A 12,578-nucleotide genomic window follows, 5' to 3' on the forward strand; every position below is an offset into this window, starting at 1 on the left:
CTGACACAAACTCCCAGTTAGACCACAAGGAGTAGATTTGTTTCTGTTACCTTGCTCCTTGTGGGATCCCTGAAGCAAGAGCCTGGGCAGAGGTGCAGGATTAGAAATGTGAGCACTCTTAAAGTCAGCCAGAGGATCACAGGCTTGTCAACGGTTATTCCAGCTGCAAACTCACTTCAGTGATTTACAGTCCTCCTTACCTGTCTTCCATTTTTAATCTATTCCTCCCAACAAATATTTTTCAAAATCTTTTTGGTTCCATGATCTTCTCTGTTTCAGGCATTTTGTTACCATGATGCCTCAGTATGTTAAAAACCCCCAATGAAATTGACCACATGGATGTGTATTTGATGTTTTTTTTGATAGTATTCTTTAATGTTCAGGAAGAACTTGAAGAGGGTGGGAATCTGTACACTTCAGCCACCATGTCTGGAATTGGCAATAAAAGGACGGCTGGAGAGCCTGGCCCTTCTGCACCTCTGGAAAAGAAGGCAGGGATTGAAAATTTGGGCACCATTTTTGGGCACTGTGGAGACCATTAAACTTGGTGGTGTTTCTTCAACAGTATGTCTTCCTTGCATACCCCTACTCCACCTTTTGGTTTTTTTTCATCTGGAGGCAGAAAGGTCTCTGAGGTCATGGTGAGCCCTTCTGTGACCTGGCCTGTGTGCCGTGTGCCTGTGCCCAGGAGGAACTGGACATCTGGACGCTGCAGACCAAGAACCGGAAGCTGGCAGAGATGCTTGACCAGCACCAGGCAATGGAAGATAAGCTGTGGGAGCACATGGAGAAGCTGGAGTGTCAGCAGGCCACTGACGATGCCTCTCTAGTGATCATCAACTGCTACTGGAATCAGGTTGGGAACAGCTTTTGTTACTTCATATACAGTTTTCTTGTCTCCCCTGTACCGCTGCACTCCTACTGTTCACATCCATTCTTTACCTTGTCTTGCCTTGCCTGTCCCGTCATTCAGTTTGATGAAAATATCCGCATCATCCTTAAATGCTTCGACCTGGACAAAGTTCTTGGAGACCTTTTGTCTGAAAGAAAAGGACTGGTGGTGCCAGAACCTGATCCAGACTCTGACAGTAATCAGGAGTGTAAAGATGAGAGGGAATGAGGTGAGGCACCTGTCTGGGGACAGTGGGAAAGGTGGATTTCAGCTGTGGACAACGGTGATTTCCACTTCTAAATGCTGACAGACTTTTTTTTTTTTGTGACTGTAAAGAGCAGTGATATGCTACCTTCTAGAACACACTTTTTTTCACCTCTTTATGTTCTCAGGGGATGATTGAAGCTGGCATTCTCCATCCTGGCTACTCTGACCAGCAACACCAGTGAGGAGATAAAATCTCAGCTGCAGGAGCGTGTGGAGTCCTCCGGAAGTGCTGTTGCCCAGATTGTGACAATGTATGACCAGCTGCAGGAGAAGGTGGATGTGCTGTCTCACAAGCTGAATAGTGGAGGTATGACAAAGGTGGCAGGTATTCAAGAATGCTTATATGTCCCCACCTTAGACCTGATCCTGCATTGTAGACATTAAGGTCTAGTCCTTCTCATGCGCATTTATTTTCTAAAATGAATTTGTTTGCCTTTCCAAACTCTTGTTATCAAAACCTCTTCCAAAGGACAATATGCTGGAAGTGCATCATATCTGCCTCTGTATTTGAGTGCTGAGGGCTCTGCTCAGCGTGTTGGGCTAAGAAGCAGCTTGTTTCTGCCAGTACTCTGTTCATGTGCTTGAGAAGTCAGAGAGCACGGCTGAACCTCCTCAGCCACCTGTTCTCAGCCACCGCATAAAAGGTTTCGTGCTTACAGGTAAAGAAGTGAAATCAGCATTGTGGTCTGATGGTGGACTCCTTCTCCTTTGCAGCTTAGTAGAAGGTGTAGCAATAACAAGCTGCTCAGTTTCCACTGAGTCCTGAGCAAAATTGTACCCATCTAATGGTGGGGTTTGCTTAGTGTTGCTGTCAGTTTTGAACATAGCAGAGTTCTGCAGAGAAAGCCAAATGACCATCTTCTAAAAATTAATGTAGCAGATTCACTTTAGACTCAGATGACTTGAAAAAACATCATTAGCTTAAGGTTAGATTTTTAATCTTTTGAAAGAAACCTTGGGTGAAATATCAGCTCATGCTTCTGTGTGCTCTGACGAAGTCTGGTATTGGTGCAGGAGAGTCTTGCTGTCCTTGACCGGCAGTCACAAACTGTAGTAGCTTTGACACTGGTGCCATGTGAGCCTGTTCTCAGGTGCTCTAGTTTCACCCGTCACCCTGGTGCTGTGGTTGTCACATGGTGTCATGGTGTGTTGGCCTGGTGTGTCACCCTGGGCCACCTGTTGCAGCAGGTTTATGCATGAATTTACGCAGCATTTGGATGTCCCTGGTTCCAAGGACATGCTCTGGGCTGCTGGCACAGACACAGCTGAAGTGATCTCTGGTGTGAGGGGATGGTCCCCAGGTCAGAAATGGGCAGCACTGTTAAACTGCAGAGCCTTTTGCTTATGGAGTGCAGGTCAAAGCTACCTGTGGATGGAGATCAGGCCCTCAGGAACCACCCGTGGCAAAGGTAAATTAAACTGAACTTAGATCCAAAAATCTCCTTTTCTGTTTTCTTATTTCTCTCTATGCTCTTCAGGAATTAAAATCAGTGTTCATTGATTTCTGTTAATTTCCTTTTCTTTGTGCATCTTTCAGATATTTCACTGATGGAAGAAGCAGTAGTGGAGCTGAATACCTACCTGTCACATGGCAGTGGATGGCTGCAGGACCTGGTTGCTGTTCTTCAGCAGAAGCATAGAGTCATGTCTCAGGAGGTATAAAAAGGAGAGAGAAAGGAATCTGCTTTGAGGGCCTGTTTAGCATAATTTATGGTTCCCATAGATTGGAAAGCAGCTCATTTCCTTGGAGAAGCACAGGAGGAGCATGGTTTGAAAGTTGTGAAAAAGGGTTGTGGAGATCTGTACATAAATTTTCTGTATAAATCAGATGGATTTGCTTGTTACATGACTAACGGAAAGGATATAAGCAAGTCAGTGAACGGAATGGATTTAACTTTTAAAGAAAAGGAGAGCAGAGAAATTGGGGGCATATGATGCTGAGTTGGCTGTGTAGACACCTGGAACTGTTGAGGTGACATCCCTGTCATTCTCAGTTCCTTGGTTTATCTGTGTTTTTTGACAGTGTAATGATATCAATTACAAGATGTTCCCAGTTGTTAAAGGATTCACATTAGTAGCAGCATTTGTTTGAGAGATTTCAGTTCATTTAAAGTTTGTTTATGGTGGTCTTGCTCAGCATTAGACCTCTGAGCACTTAGATGCTCTGTTGAGTAGATGGACATAGGGATTGAAAAGATTAAAATCAAAAAAAGCCTTTGAATCAGCTGAGGTGGCTGCTTCTGTATTCTGCCAGATATTACCAGCTTCCTGCTCTTTCTCTATTTTCAGTTTTGTCTTATTTTTGTTGCTGTCTTGGGATTTGGCCAGTATTAAATTCAGGACAGTTCATGGAATAGTCTGTCACCACAGCAAAGATGAAAAGCACATGATGAATAAGAGAAAAATGACTCCTGAGCAGTGTCAGGAAAAGTTGGCCCAATGCAATGTGCTAGCTGAAGCACTCCTTTGGTTGCAGTTCTCCAAGCTGCAGGAGAGGGTGGAGACAGCAGAATCCCAGGTGTCTGTCCTGGAGACCATGATTGTTGACCTTCAGTGGGACATTGACAAGATCCACAAGAGAGAGTAGAGGCTCAGCCGCCACCTGGCAACATCCTGGAACGAGTAAGCGAGTAAGCGCTGGCCAGGAGACCTGGGAATTGGGAAGGGTGTTGGATGGTGTCCTGGATTGCCAAGCAAATTGTATTCTATTTGCCATCTCTATGGCAGTTGTTTTCTGTTAAGTGGGTAGTTTTCCTTATCTCTTCCACAACCACTTCTGTCCCTGAGGAGGCATCTGCTGCTGATAACAGGCTATTGAATGTCACTGCATGACTGATAAGAACTATAGCATCCCAGTGTGAGATGCTCCACCCAGAGGGAAGAGCCAGGCATTCCTGCCTGAGATATAATCTGGACATTCTGGAACACCAGCACAGTTTCTCCACTGGATTTTCCCAGAGGAACAGCTGCCTCTTTCACTGGATCTTCAGAGGAAGACTACACTCTTTTCCACAGGATCACTGCTCCAGCAGAACCACACCTGACACTCCAGGAGGACTGCAGCCACAATTCCAATTGTGGACTGCTACCAGCACCCTGATGTGTCAGGTTATGTTCTGACTCTGTCAGTGTTGTTTTAGTTTACTTCATTGTTCATTTTATTTTTTTATTTTCTTCCCTAGTAAAGAACTATTATTCCTGCTCCCATATTTTTTTGCCTGAGAGCCCCTTAATTTAAAATTTATAGCAATTTGGAGGGAGGGGGTTTACATTTTCCATTTCAGGGGAGGCTCCTGCCTTCCTTAGCAGACACCTGTCTTTTGAAACCAAGACAGATGGGTGTGTGACATTCTCTCTGGGACTTTGCTGGGAGAGCTGAGAACTTGCAGTGTTCTTTCTTGTCAGTATTTCTGCTGCATCACTCTTGTCAGTATTTCACTGGGTCTTGAAGGAATCCCTTACATGTTTTGCGGGTAAATTCCAAAGGCCACAAGGTGTATGGAGCAGCTGGGAGCAGCCTCTCTGGGGGAATAATCACAATTCATGGCCTCAAGGTAAGAAGGCCAGGGGCTTGGCTGCAGGCAAGGGGAAGAATACAGTCAAGAAGACCAAGGGCCACAATTTGAACAGAATTTGATACTTATTTTAGATAATTTTTAGATCCTGTGCCACAAAGCTGGGTGACTCTGGGCAAGCCATTTTGTCTGTGTATGACAAAATGACTGAAGAAGCACCTGGTGGAATTAGACTCTGTCTCACTTGGTCAAGTTACCTGACTGCTCAGTCTGTAACTACTGTTACTGCATGAACAGATAGTTCATTAGCACTCTCGGGCGACATATTAACAGTAGTATTTGCAAGGAGTTTATCCCAACAGTTTGAGGAGATGAATGCAGAGCTGGAAGAGAGAGCTGGGAATCGCCTTAATGAATTGGAGGAACTATATCAGGGCCTCGAGGAAGTAACAAGACAGAATGAAAAGCTCAAGGTGAGACATCTGTACCTGTGTGAGGACGAAGGTGTTCTGTGGGATGGGCTGCCCTCAGCTTTGCGGTGCTGTGTGTGCAGAAAACCTCATTGCAGTGTCTGTTCTGAGCCTGCTCTTCAGCTGTGGTACGCTTGCTCCAGGTACAATTGAGCTGGTCTGTGGCTCCACTTGCAGCTCAGTGCGTTGGTGACACCGCGTGGTCACCGTTGGAAATTGTAATGGTTTCCTGCCCGTGTCCTGTTCCGATCTTTGAGTCCATTTTAACCATATCTGGTTAAAACTGTTTTCACCTCTGCTGGTGATCCCTCCTCCACCTTCCCCATGCCCTGTGCAAGTGGAAACCAGAGAACAGAAACAATAAGGGAATTTGTGTGGGGAGAGAGGCTCTTGAAAGAGTCAAAGAATTTCTGTCTTTCCCACTGTGTGGGAAAGGAAACATAGGAAACAGCCTGTGAGTTTGTGATGTTTTAAAGGTGGTAGCACAAGAAGCTGTGGTTCTGTGATAGATGAGTATATGGTGGGGGAATAATCCAAATTTCATCTTAGTGCCAATTATAGGAAATGCCTGTCTCGATAACCTAAATCTGATTCTGGGAGCTGTCTTGAGGCACCTCTGAATTCTGTTTATCCATATGAGTCTGTTTAGAGATAAGTGGTCTTTAGTTTATAACTTTTTTTTTCCTTCTAATTACTTTTAAGCTGAATGCATGTATATTTGTGTCTGTTTCTCTGCTGCTAGTCACAATCATTTGCTAACTGTCTTTATAAGGAGGATTTGGATTCTGTACTTCTTTTTTTTTACATTTCCTTTAAGTCATTATGTCTTACTGGTAGAAGGCTATCATAATGCCTACTTGCATGTGCACTTTCTCTATTCTCTCACTTTTCTATGTGTCCATCTTTGTTGATGAAGTGATTATTGTTTATGGCAAGTCCAAGGCTGTCAATGAGCAAGAAGGTATGGACTTGTGCTGTGCCTAAAAATGACCACCACCTCCCCCACACTGCCCTTTAGGGGCTACAGTGCACTAGAACATCTGGGTTGATTCTTTGTTACTGTTAAATACTTGTTCTGGCAGGTCTCTTCATCTCAAAAACCAAAGCTCTTCACCTGTTTTATTGGGGGGCCATGGTTGGGTGTAAAACTGGCATGACTTCTTTTCAGACAAAAGTGTTGCTCTGTTATGTGGCAGAATGATAACAGTCTTATTTTGTTCTTTGTTATTGTCATTTAGCTTGTTCTCCATCTCCATGAAAGTCCTCAAGAAGGTTGGCAGAAGTGTGGTTTGTTGCAGAGGTGTTTCTGTTTTTGCAGGCCCCATTAATCGGGAGATGCGTCACCTCATCAGCAGCCTCCAGAGTCACAACCACAGCTGAAGGGAGAGGTGCTGAGATACAAGTGCAAACTGAGAGAGGCCCAGTCTGACCTGAGCAAGGTAACACAGAAGGAAATGCCAGAAAAGAGGGGAAAGGCTTATGAGAAGGGGGAATGCTGTCACCCTTGCCAGGAATACCAACCTTTCTGATACGCTGTGCAGGATGCAGTGAAATTTTCTGTGGAACTCTGCACTCTGCTGCTTCCTTTGACCAAACGAATGCTCTTCCTTTGTAGCTGTGTAGTGCTCCATGAAAAGGGGGCGTGGAAGCATGGATCTGGGAAGACAAGGGAGAAGGGCATGAGGAAGACTCCTGGCTAAGAACTTTAATATTTGTTTTCTTGGTCATCTCTCTTGCTGTTCCACGCCAGATCCGCTCTCGCAGTGGCAGTGCTCTCCTCCAGTCCCAGTGCAGCACTGAAGACACAAAGGAGGAACCTGCAGAGATCAAGCAGGAGCCTGATGATCCTTCTGCCCAAGTGACTGTTCCCAGGGCTGCTTCTGGAGATGTTAATGAGATAAGGCCAGGCGAGATGAAGAGGAATGGGAGCGGGAGAGACGCGAAAGGGAGAGGGAGCAAGAGAAGGAAAACGAGAAGGAGAAAGAGAGAGAACGAGAAAAAAGAGAAAGAGAAGGAAAAGGAGTGTGAGCGGGAAAAGCAGAAGCAGAAGGAATGAAAGAAGGAGAGAGAGTCCAAAGAGAAGGAGAAAGGGAAGCATGAAGATAGAAGAAAGAAGGAGGCTGAAGTGATCAAGCAGCTGAAGGCTGAGCTCAAGTAAGAGTTGCTGTTTCTCCCTTTCCTGTGTGAGCAGTGCCCAGTCCTGGGGTGTTCACGTGTTCTTGCTTTTACGGGATCAGCATCACTGGAATTTGGAACCAAGACAGTTTCTTGACACTCTCTGTGTCTGATTATGATGTGGTCAGTGCAGTAGCCTAAAGCATGAATTACCAAAGAAGATACTTCATGGTGTGGGTCAAGTAATGTTGATTTGTTGCTGTCATAACAATAGCATAGAAGTTCACAGCAGCAGGTTATTAATAGAGGACACAGCTGTGTTCCCACTCCTATATGGTTCCCAAAGCAGAGGTGGATAGTTTGTAGCTTATTGTTAGGGTACCTTTCTTCAGCCCACTTCTTGCATTTCAACCTATGTGCCTGAACATGTTTTATTTCCAGCCTGTATTCAGCTGCTGTTTTATGTTACCAGGATAAGATGACTCCAGGATGACTCCATATCCATGTGGGAGATGAGAGAATATTGCCAGGCTGTGGTGCTGGCTGTGTAACAGTGGCTTTGCTGCTGTGTTCTCACTGTGGTCTGTCTCCCTTTCTCCAGGAAGGCTCAGGAGAGTCAGAAGGAGATGAAACTCTTGCTAGATATATACTGCTCTGTCCCCAAAGAGCAGAGAAACAAAGTGCAGCTGATGGCAGCTGAGAAGGCAAAAGCTGAGGTATTCCTAATTTCTCTTCCTCTTTTCTTTTTAACGTGTTACTTAAACTTCTTTTCAGATACTCTGCAGCAGAACTGTGTTGTTTCTCTCCTCAGAACTGAGGATTGTTTGTCTTCTCAGCTTGGTCACTTAGAGATTGGAATGGTCTGGACATAAACGGGGACTAGTTGCTAGTGCAGGCACACACACACACCAATCTCTAGGTTCATAAGCACAGACCCATTTGCAGATTCCTTCAGTTCCAGCATGTCCCTCTCTTTGGGACCCCTGTGGTTCCAAGCCCCTCTTGCCTTGTTCACAAGCTGGTCTCACCTATAGGCAGCACTTCCTCTGTGCAGCACACACACATGGGGTAAAGAGTTAGATTACATGGCAATACTTAGTAAAAGATACAAGAAGCTAGGACAGGACAGGCTGTGATGACTGTGGGCAAGGCTGAGCCAGACAACTGCGTACTGACTGCCCATATTTCCCATGAGACTGGCTCCTTTTATACCCTTCTCTGTCTAACCCAAATTTGTTCATCCTTGGTCTCCATTTCCCTGCACATTGCTTCTGGATTTTAACAGCTCTTGATTGCCACAGCTGTTCCAGTTCAGGAGCCATTCCTGCTTTACAGTGTCATCAGTTACAAAGTCCCAGCTGATCTTCCTGGAGGTGGTTCCTGTTATTGTATTTGGATTCTTGTTATTGTGGAACAGAACTGCTCTACCTTGTCAAAGCTGAAGTGGCCAAAATGAGTTAATTGGAAGTGTCAAGCTGTCCACATGTAGAATTTTTGCCCTGGTGTATCTGACAGCTGTTCAGCTGCTGGGAATTGGGTGTTAGTTTCTGCCCAGCTCTGGGAACAACTGTGTCAAACCTGATTCTGCCAGACAAGTGACAGGTGACCATGCTTTCTTTGCACCTTCAAATTCAGAGTATCTGTTGTGGTGCAGACTTGTAGGGAATGCATTTTTCTGGTTGTTGGGATAATGTGGAAGTTATTCCAGGGAGGCTGGGACTAGAGGATCTTTAAGGTCCCTTCCAATCCAGGGGATGAAACTATGGGTGGCATGACTTAGCCAGCTGCATGTTCTCTTTGGTCCCTGAAGAAGCTGACAGGGAATGTGCTGCTCCTTCTCTTGGTCTCCTGTTTTTGTGCAGGAAGATATTTCTGGGTTGTGCAGGAAGCTGGAGACCACAAAGAAGCCTGACATGGTTCCCAACTGTGATGAGATCCTGATGGAGGACATCAAGGATTGCAAGGTGAGTATCTGTGTCCCTCAGCTTCCCTTTTTACCTCAGTCAGAAGGTGTGTAGGCACACTTCCAGTATCTGATATCTCTCGTCTGTACTCTGGCACTGGAGAAACCACACTGTCCTTCTGAAGAATGGAAGGACCTTCATGTTGAGACATCTCTGAGCACAGAGGCTGGGCTGCAGCGCCCCTCAAGGCTGTGTGTCTGTGTGTGTGTGTCTGCGTGTGTGTGTGTCTGTTTGTGTGTGGGGGGGTCTGTGTGTGTGTGTGTCTGTGTGTATGTGTGTGTGTGCTGTGTGTCTGTGTGTGTCTGCATGTGTCTGTCTGTGTGTCTGTGTCTGAGGGTGTCTCTGTGTGTCTGTGTCTGTGTGTGTGTCTGTCTGTGTCTATGTGTTTGTCTGTGTCTGTGTGTGTGTTGCAGGCCTGCCTGACGTGCCCATGCTGCAGCACCCACAAGAAGGATGCGGTGCTCACCAAGTGATTCCACGTTTTCTGCTTGGAGTACGTGCGGCCGCGCTACGGCCCCTGACAGCGCAAGCGCCCCAAGTGCAGCGCGGCCTTCGGGGCCAGCGACTCCCACAGGATCGACATCGGCTGAGGCCTCCCTCCCTCCCAGCTTCTGCTGCCTGGGCTGCAGCGTCTCCTGGGAGCTCCCTTCAGGGTCTGGAAAGAAACACACTCTGGATCTTGCTTCCTTTCTTGGCCCTGTCCCTTGGTCTTGCCCTCGGTTTTTGTGTGTTCTTTGTGCCTGAGAGGAAATTTGCCATCCCTTGCTTCCACTCTGCTAATTAAATCTTATCAAGGGATGGCACTGCTCCTGGAAGGGAAGAGTTTCCCAATTACCAGGCCCAATAGAGGCCAAGGAAATTAATCTGTGCACTCAGTGGAACAACTCCTTAGGTACCTGTGATCTTCCTGAGCCAGGGCAAGAACCCCAGAGGGCTGGTGCACTAGGAAACCCTAGCCCCAAACAAACACATCGAAATATCTAGAAGAGGAGAAAGGAGAGATCTTGGAGACCCTTAGAAATAGCATTCCACTGATGAGTCCTGATTGATGTGCTCACCTTCCCCTAGGCTGAGGCATTGCTGTTATTGTCCTTCTCAGAAAAGGGCTTTCAGCGTCCCTTTGCTGCAGCTTTACCACAAAGATTAACCTTGTTATGCACAAATTCTTATTAAAGCTGTTGTTTGGTTTATTTTCCTGGTACTCCTATCTCTGGTACTGTCTGTTCTCCCATCCTTCCTTTGTCCAGTTCTTGGAAACATTTCTCACAAGCTTTAAACTGCAGTGGAGATGTGATTTCTTCCTTCCTCTTCTTTCAAAATATGCTCAGCTAGAGCAACTTTTGTCCCTGTGGCTGTATCCCCAGTGGCTTATTCCTGACACAACAGGAGGACCAGGATGCTGCATTATTTCTGCAGTCATTTTGTCGTGGCTGCTGGGAATTTTGGCACAGATGTTGTGTGGCTTAGAGTGTCAGTGCTCCCTGTACTTGGAGGCTGCATTTGAAGTCTGCTCCTAAACTCAAAATGGGAAGTTGTTGATTTGTGACATTTCTTCCTAGGGTGTAGTGTTTTCCCTGTAAGCCTAATTTGCATGGAAGGTGCACCTGTCAGAGGTTTGTCTCATGGGTGTCCCTTCCCTGAAGCAGGGACTCTCCTGCCTTCTTCCATCCCCTCCCTGCAGGACATACCAGATACAAAGTGAAAGGAGTTCATCACAGGCTCTTACACTATTCATTATCTTATTGAAAACATTCAGAATGATGAGTAAAGCTTGTAAATGATGAGGGATCCTGAAAAGTGAAAAGGAGCACGGCATCCTGTCTTTCCAAGGGGAACCTGGGCTGCTGGGAGTTCCTGCCATGGTGTAAGAGCTGTTAGGAGCAATAAGAATAGAACCCACTCCCCTGTCCCTGGAAGTTGCTCCTGGGATTACAGGTTCTGGCAGCAAGTTGGCTGAAGAATGGGGTGGTAATGCTGCTGGTAGATTTTGGGGTACAAATGCTTCTTCAACCAGGACCTGGCTCATGAGCAAACTGTCTGCATCTTCAAACAGCTTTGCTACAGCAGCAAGAGTTCCTTTTACAGCTGAGAACAGCACCCTGAACTGAACAGCCCCAGCAGAGCTGCAAAGCCCCTCTGTCCATCCCCAGTGTCTCTTGTATCACCTTCCTACTGAAATGAGCTTTGTGTGCACTCTGCCCAGGTTGGCATCCCTCTGCTCCTGGCAGGAAATGGATACTTCAAACAATCTGCATTAGTTTCACAGAGGAGTTTTGGAAACTCCTGTCCTCCCTTAGCAAGAAAAATGTGTTGGTTTTGTTCTAAAGTAATAGCTTATTTCAAGCTAATTTCTGAAATAACTGAGTTTTTCTCTGCTTTTACCATTTCCATACATTCTGAGAAACAGAATATATGGAAATAATTAAAATTTTTCAGGACAAGTAAGTATTGGGGTAAAAAAGAAGCTCCTCAGACAACCACCAGAAATAACACTTGCTTAACAGTAGTTATTAGGTGGTTAACGTTTTTCCATTTATATTTTTGCTTTTAAATGAAGTCAGATTTGTTGAAGGATTTAAGGATTTGGTGTTTAGAGCTTTGAAGCAAAACATTTTTGTTTAAGATATGATTAACATTTTCAGTTTTTGGTTTTTTTTTTTTTGTTTTTTTTAAAATCTGTTTCTGGGCTTATGTGTGTAGAGATAAGGACATAAAAGCCTTGATAAAAATACTTACAAAATTGGACTGAAATACTTCTTTCCTAGTGTTTAATGAAAAGAACAATATTCATCTGTTCAAAAACCAGTGATGTTGTGAGGTACCAGGTGCTACACAACAAAAAAGCTCTTTCTAGAAATCTGATTATCTAAAGGGGAGAGGGAGGGGCAAGGGAAGGCAACAAAAGTAATCTGAGTGGGTAAGGATCCATCAAGTTTGTCAGGAATGTGGGGACATCCCAGATCTATTAGACCTACCGAGGTGCAGACCTGTGGATCCCACTTCTCTGTTTTATGTCCTAATTTCTCTTCCCCATGTTACTGCATTGGAAGGAGCAGACACACAAAAGCAGAGAACAAGCCCTGAGCAGGGAACAGACAATCACCTCTTGAGGCTAATTAGTCTGGGTCTCACTGTGATCAGCTTTTAGTGCTGTTGCAGAGGTTTTCATGTACAAGGGCTCTTCAAAGGTTAGAGATGCAGATAGGTAGAATAAAGCCTTCCTCAATCTGCCTGCAGCCTTTGAACTCCACCTAACAAGGAACACCCCAGGCAACCCCTACAGGTGACTGGAGATAGAGGGAGAATAAAAATTACTTTGGTGATTTATCTGGGAGACCACAGTTAAGAGACATTA

At 45.4% G+C, this 12,578-nt stretch overlaps 1 pseudogene; it reads left to right on the plus strand.

Annotated features, from left to right (window-relative positions):
• Positions 1-425: 425 nt before the first annotated feature.
• On the plus strand, positions 426-9,813 carry LOC132087069 (E3 ubiquitin-protein ligase BRE1A-like; annotated as a pseudogene).
• The last annotated feature ends 2,765 nt before the right edge of the window (positions 9,814-12,578 follow it).

The sequence above is a fragment of the Ammospiza nelsoni genome, chromosome Z (genome assembly GCF_027579445.1).
Source record: "Ammospiza nelsoni isolate bAmmNel1 chromosome Z, bAmmNel1.pri, whole genome shotgun sequence".
Taxonomy (NCBI): domain Eukaryota; kingdom Metazoa; phylum Chordata; class Aves; order Passeriformes; family Passerellidae; genus Ammospiza; species Ammospiza nelsoni.